This window comes from Cynara cardunculus (assembly GCF_001531365.2).
Source record: "Cynara cardunculus var. scolymus isolate 2C chromosome LG 1, CcrdV1, whole genome shotgun sequence".
Classification (NCBI taxonomy): domain Eukaryota; kingdom Viridiplantae; phylum Streptophyta; class Magnoliopsida; order Asterales; family Asteraceae; genus Cynara; species Cynara cardunculus.
Window position 1 is genome coordinate 45,812,503 of NC_037528.1, and position 5,719 is coordinate 45,818,221.

Genomic DNA, 5,719 nt, shown 5'->3' on the forward strand with positions numbered 1-5,719 from the left:
TAGAGTTAAATAAGAGGACCTTTTGCCCTTCTTTCAACTCCCGGTGTTGGATCCTATTATCATGCCATTTCTTTGTCTTTTCTTTATAAAGTTTGGCATTTTCATAAGATATTTGTCTTTGTTCTTCCATTTCACAAAGTTGAAACTTTCTTTTCTTTCCGGCTTCATCCAAAGACATATTGAGCTCTTTGATAGCCCAATATGCTTTGTGCTCAAGTTCTAAAGGCAAATGGCAGGCTTTTCCATAGACTAACTTATATGGAGACATACCGATTGGTGTTTTGAAAGCAGTTCGGTATGCCCACAAAACATCGTCTAATTTGAATGCCCAGTCCTTCCTATTGAGTTTGACCACTTTTTCCAAAATGCTTTTAATTTCCCTATTAGAGAACTCTGCCAAACCATTAGTTTGTGGGTGATAGGCCGTGGCGATTCTGTGGTTAACATTGTATTTTTCAAGGACTCCTTTTAACAAATTATTCACAAAGTGGGTACCCTCGTCACTAATTAGTGCCCTTGGGGTACCGAACCATGTGAAAATCTGTTTTTGGAGGAACTTAACCATAGTTTTTGCGTCATTTGACACACATGCCATAGCCTCCACCCATTTGGATACGTAGTCAACAGCCACAAGTATGTATTGGCAATTATTTGATGGATGGAAAGGACCCATGAAGTCTATTCTCCAAACATCAAATAATTCAACTTCGAGTATCCCATTTAATGGCATTTCATTCCTTTTGGAAACGGAGCCACTTCTTTGACATTCGTTGCACCTTTGTGCAAAATTGTGGGAATCTTTAAAAATGGTTGGCCAATAAAAACCGGACTGTAAAACTTTGGTTGCAGTTCTTTGGCCTCCAAAATGGCCTTCGTATGGTGCATGATGGCAATGCTGCAGGATTGCTGCCACTTCAGTTTCGTGCACACATCTTCTCAAAATCTGATCTACACCAAGTCTAAACAAAAATGGGTCATCCCACAAGTAAGATTTAGCATCATGAAAATTTTTTTCAACATGTGGCCTGTGTAATCAAAGGGTTTTATTCCACAGGCCAAGAAATTAGCTAAATCCGCAAATCATGGTGTTTTTGGTTGGTCGATCAAGAGGATTCTTTCATCCTGAAAAGTATCACTAATGTCCATTCCTCCTTTCTCGGGCTCTTCCAACCTAGACAAATGGTCCGCTACTTGATTCTCTACCTCCTTTCTATCAAGAATCTCTAAGTCAAATTTTTGCAATAAAAGCACCCATCTTATTAACCTAGGTTTTGCATCTTTTTTTGATATTAGGTACTTGATGGCTGAGTGATCGGTATGCACAATTACCTTTGTTCCCATCAAGGAGGACCTAAATCTCTCAAAAGCAAAAACTATTGCCAATAATTCCTTCTCAGTTATGGTGTAATTAATTTGTGCTTCATTCAAAATCTTACTTGCGTAGTAGATTAAATGAAACACCTTGTCTTTCCTTTGTCCTAGTACAACACCTACCGCCCAATCACTAGCGTCACACATGATCTCAAAAGGTTTGTTCCAATCCGGGGCAACTACCACTGGTGCGGTAACCAAAGCGTTTTTCAAAGTTTTGAACGCATTTCTGCATTCAGTATTAAAATTGATTTTTTGGTCATGCTGGAGGAGTAAACAAAGAGGTTTTGAAATTTTTGAAAAATCTTTGATAAACCTTCTATAAAATCCGGCATGACCCAAAAAGCTTCTGAGTCCCTTAACCGTGGTAGGTTCAGGTAGTTTTTCAATTACCTCAAGCTTTGCCATATCTACCTCAACCCCTCTTTTTGAAACCAAGTGTCTAAGAACAATTCCTTCTTTGACCATGAAATGACATTTCTCCCAGTTAAGGACCAAGTCTGTTTCCTCACACCTTTCCAAGCTCTTTTTCAAATTATTTAAACAATTGTCAAATGATGAACCATACACAGAAAAATCATCCATAAATATTTCAATGGATTTTTCAAGCATATCAGAAAAGATGGACATCATACACCTYTGAAAGGTGGYWGGAGCATTACAAAGTCCAAATGGCATTCTTCTGAAAGCAAAAGTGCCATAGGGACAAGTAAAGGTGGTTTTCTCTTGGTCTTCCGGAGAAATGGCTATTTGATTGTACCCTGAATAACCATCTAAGAAACAATAGAACTCCTTTCCGGCTAGCCTATCCAACATTTGGTCAATGAAAGGTAGTGGAAAATGGTCTTTTTGGGTAGCCTTGTTTAGTCTTCTATAGTCCATGCATATTCTCCAACCGGAGACAACTCTAATAGGGATAAGTTCATTTTTGTCATTTGTGATGATTGTGAACCCTCCCTTTTTTGGAACACATTGGACTGGACTAACCCAAGAACTACCGGCAATCGGAAAAATAATTCCGGCATCTAACCATTTTAAAATCTCCTTTTTGACTACCTCTTTCATGATAGGGTTTAGCCTTCATTGGGGTTCTATAGAAGTGATATTCTATCTTCTAGGATAATCTTGTGTTGACAAATAGAGGGACTAATCCCTTTAAGGCCAGCAATGGTCCATCCTAAGGCTTTCTTATGCAATTTCAACATATCCACAAGTTTCTTTTCTTGATGCAATTCTAGGGTAGATGAGATAATGACAGGCAATTTTCCTTCTTCTCCTAGAAAATCATATTTTAGATGGGATGGGAGTTGTTTCAACTCCAAATCAGGTGGTGATTCTATGGACGGGGTGAAGTCTTTTTGCTCATTATTTTCCAACAGCTCAAATGCTGCAGCATCCACTAGGACAACATCAGTTCCTAATTCCACTATTTCCTCAACACTTTCCTCTTCTATTTTCTCATCATACTCTCCTTCCAACTTAAGGCTTTTTTGAATTCCCTCTTCCAAACACATCTCCTCTATCTCATATATTCTTGAATACTCTTCCAAGTAATCAGGGTACTTTAGAGAGTTGAAGACATTAAAGATGACTTTCTGGTCTTAGAGTCTCATGGTCAACTCTCTTTTTTGGACGTCTATTAAAGTTCTTCCGGTGGCTAGAAATGGTCTTCCTAATATAATAGGAATGTCCTTATCCGCCTCAAAATCTAGAATGATAAAGTCCGCCGGAAATATGAACTTGTCAACTTGTACCAAAACATCTTTAATTTTCCCCTTAGGATATGCTATGGATTTGTTGGCCTATTGGAATGTGATTGTGGTCGGTCTAGCTTCTCTTATGCCTAAGGTGTTGAAAACAGACAATGGCATAAGGTTGATACTAGCTCCTAAGTCACATAGGGCTTTCCCTATCTCCTTCCCTCCTATTGAACAAGGAATGGTAAAACTCCCTAGATCTTTTAGCTTACGGTGTATTCTATTGGTCAAAAGCACACTACATCCTTCAGTTAGGGCTACTGTCTCATATTCAGTCAACTTCTTCTTCTTGCTTAGGATGTCCTTCAGAAACTTGGCATAACTAGGCATTTGCTCAATTGCCTCAACAAGCGGGATGTTGATGTGCAATTCTTTAAACACATCCAAGAATTTCTTAAAGTGTAGTTTCTCCTTTTGATTCCTCAACCTCTGGGGGTAGGGAACATAAGGAGGGACTGGCTTTATCACATTCTTACTTGGATGAGTTGAGCAAGACGGGTCTTGAATGCCTTGGGTCTTTGTGGTGCCCTTTGGAGGTTCAGATGAAATGTTAGCATCAAGCTCAGGGGTCTCTAAAACCTCAGTTTCTTTTGACTTTTTTAGAGCATCCTTAGGAAAGAGTAATGGAAAGTCTGATCTAAGGGGGACATAAGTGGTGGTCTCTAATTCCTGTTTCTCTAAGGGTAGGACCGGTCTTTCTTTGGCAGGAACCAATGCTGTAGCATCAGCTTTAGTCAAAATTGGTGCACTATCTTTGGGCACTTTTTCTTTCAACTCCTTCCTACTCCTAAGGGTCACTACTTTCACATGTTCCGTACCTAGGTCTCTAGGGACCTCTGTATTACTGGGCAAGGTACCAAGGGCTCGATTGTTCTGGTTAAGTGCGAGTTGACTGACTTGAGTCTCTAAATTCCTGATGGCCGCACTTTGTTGATTTATTAAAGCTTAGTTTTGTGCTTGTGCATGTGCAAAGAGTCCTTTAATCATTGCTTCCAAAGAAGATGATTCTGACTGTGGAGGAGGTTTATTCTGAAAAGGTGGTTGGGAATTCTGAAAACTTTGTTGGTGATTCTGAAAGTTAGAATTGTTTCCATGATGTTGCGGTTGGAAATTAGAAGTTCCTTGTTGTATATGGACTGGTGGGTTTAAACTGGGACTGTTCCAAGAAAAGTTCGGATGCTGTTTCCAGCTGGTATTGGAATAGGGATTAACTCGGTTATGAACATAGTTTACCGATTCAACATTGTGAGGATAGTGTTCATACGAGTGTTCCCCGCCACAGCACACACATTGCACAAATAGGACTGTTTGGACTGGTGTATTAGCAGCTTGCTGTCCTCCCTGACCGGAAGTGAAATTTTTCAACATGTTGGTCATGGAGGTAAGATGGGCTGTTAATGCAGTATATGCATCTACATCATGTATCCCCGCAGTCTTTTTCTGTGACTGAGCGCGTGGGTCGGCCCAATGTCCATTATTTGCCGAAATCTTTTCTAGGATTTCATATCCTTCATTATAGGTCATAGCTGTAAAGGCTCCGCCCGCAGTCGCATCGAGCATTTGTTTTGCCATGGGATTTAACCCATTGTAAAATGTCTCGAGTTGAATACATTACGGAATGCCATGGTATGGGCATTTCCTCAACAACTATTTGAACCTTTCCCACGCGTCAGGAACAGCTTCATCGTCCATTTGTTTGAAAAGACAGATCTCATTTCTAGACTTAGCGTTCCTTGTTGGTGGGAAATATTTTCGCAAAAAAGTTTCCGCCATGTTACTCCATGACGGCACAGAACCCGGAGTTAATGAGTTAAACCATGCTTTTGCTCGATCCCTCAAGGAAAATGGAAACAAAGTGAGCYTTAGAGCGTCATTTGACACTCCCGGGATCAAGAAAGCATCAGTGATTTCCATAAAAAATTTTAAATGCGAATGTGGGTCCTCCGGACGTAATCCGGCAAATTGGCCATTTGTTTGCAACATGTGAAACATTATCGGTTTGAGTTCAAAATGGAGAGCGGTCATATGTGGCCTAACTATCCCGGAATTTAATTGCTCAAAATCCGGAATAGCATAATCCATGATCCTCTCATTTTTGGAATTTGCCAAATTAATAATGTTCGAAGTTTGTGCTCTTTGGTGCTCATTAGGTTCCGATTCTGTGTCCAAATTATTACCATTATATGGATGTCCTTGTTGAAAGTGCGTGAATTGTGGAATTTGCTCAAAACTCGACGGTTGGTTTTCCAAATGTGGTATTTCCAGAATAATTGGGGGAGGTAACGCCATATTTGGAGGGAGTAGAGCAAAAAATGCTCTTTGAGCCCTCCTCCGATGGTGAAACGTTCTCTCAATATCGGGATCAAATTCGAAAAATTCTCCGTGATGTGACCGTGGCATACACCACTTTTAAAACGATTCTAACGGTACTAGAAAAATCAAATCTTTTACTTTGCTCAAAATAAAACATTAGCGAAGCAATCCCCGGCAACGGCGCCAAAAACTTGGTCGATTATATTTCACACCTTTAGACTTAATGAAATTGGGCCAAAAAGCAAGTATACAATACGGCCCAATGTCGTCTTTCCAAG

At 40.0% G+C, this 5,719-nt stretch overlaps 1 non-coding gene across 1 annotated transcript; it reads left to right on the forward strand.

Annotated features, from left to right (window-relative positions):
- Positions 1–4,746: 4,746 nt before the first annotated feature.
- Positions 4,747–4,853, forward strand: LOC112503211. The gene has a single exon (XR_003067888.1). It is a non-coding gene; the product is annotated as a small nucleolar RNA R71 (small nucleolar RNA).
- Positions 4,854–5,719: the final 866 nt, after the last annotated feature.